The following is a 1,684-nucleotide window of genomic DNA, read 5'->3' on the forward strand; positions in this document are numbered from 1 at the left end:
TAACACATCTCACTCGACGACAGCGAATACTCACTGTCACAGGGCTGGCGTGATTAAAAGTGCATGCAAAACGGAGCGACCGCTTAGTGCACACCTTTGCTTCAGCGCATCGCCCGAAAATTGACCATAGACGACCTTTAACACAGCGCCTGCGCGAGAAGACAGTAAACATGAAACGACCAGCAAAGGCGACGTTGATAACGGTGAAACATCGCCAGGAGTGTTGCTGTTATTGCCGTCGCAGTAAATTACGAAGCGACGTGGACGTACCCGTCAGCGCTACAATCAATCGCCTTGGAGGCAGAGCCGGGGCAGTGTTCTACCTTTGCCTGCTTGTATGAGCGTCCTGCGCCAGCCATTCTCTTCTTTCCCCACCGCACTGTTCACCGATCTTGAGGTGGCACCTCCACAGCTAAGGACTTAGGTTTGGTCAGCAGGCTTTCCTCGTATCTGACAGCCAATCTCTCCCTCTACGGAGCTTCTGTATGTGTGCACTGTACCGAGGTGAGCGAGCAGTACACGTCAAGTTAACGTTGTTTAACATTTCCCTCGGCGCTAGCTTACTAACACCGGCGGTTTCCCGTCGGTCTCATCTCGTGCGCCATAAAGCTGCGGCGCCTGCAATGCCACTGGCGGTGCTCATCACGCCCCTAGTTGCTGGCCGGGTGCTGTTCCTTCACGAAGCATGTCGCATCCGCGCATATAGTTGGAACATTGTCCAAATAGTTCAAGCGCGACACTAAGCCTGGCTTAGTGTCCGCAATGTCCGTAAATGTGGCCGCAACGGCCACATTTTTCAGAAGTCTGTCGGCTTGTATCATCCGAAACAACAGCCTCGTCCAGTGTCTCGGCGGTATCTTCCACTGACCCGACAGAAATTCGCATTTGCCGTCTAATAAGTGCTTTAGAATGGCTATGGTTCTGTCATTTCCTTAAACATACAAACTATTCTGCGAGGGTATTCATAGCTCGCGCGAATCATAATTCCTGCCCGCGGAGGTTACAAAATAATTCTTTTTACAATAAACAACCCGGCCTCATAAATTGATTGATTGATTGCTTTATTTGTGTCACACACCCCGGGAACGAGGCGCTAACGTCGGGCCAAATTCCAAAGTCGACTTATCAGCTTCCGAAAATTACCCCACGAAAGCAAGGACAATTAATAAGGAGCCCTCTGGTGCGCCAGCGAACGCCGGTTGTGGTCCAAAGGCCGAGTCAGAGCCCATAGTTGTCAAAGCACAACCTAATAGATTCTTCAAAACAGGCACTTACATACACATATACACACTTCGGCTAGGTACATCACAATGCAATTCAGATGGGTGTTAGCAAAACTCGGGAAAATAATTAACGACACGCACTAAGAGTTCAACAAATACAATACAGAATGAATAGGAACACAGTGTCCACTCGTATTCACCCGTGCTGGTCTTGAGCCAGACGATTTCGGCGTAGCTGGAGGCAAATCTCGAAGAAGGAACGTCTTTCGGAAATGCAGACGCTCGAGAAACTCGTCGACTAGCTTGCTGGGCAATCCCCTTCTTCCGCAGACGGTCAGTCTTCACGTCACATCTCTTCACCGGAGCGGTCTGATCCCCCTACTGATTTCCGCACGGTGCTTTTTTTGCATTCACCGGCGTCGCTCGAACCTTCTGACGGAGTCGTGTTCCCATAGCATGAA

The sequence above is a fragment of the Dermacentor silvarum genome, chromosome 3 (genome assembly GCF_013339745.2).
Source record: "Dermacentor silvarum isolate Dsil-2018 chromosome 3, BIME_Dsil_1.4, whole genome shotgun sequence".
In the NCBI taxonomy this organism is placed as follows: Eukaryota; Metazoa; Arthropoda; class Arachnida; order Ixodida; family Ixodidae; genus Dermacentor; species Dermacentor silvarum.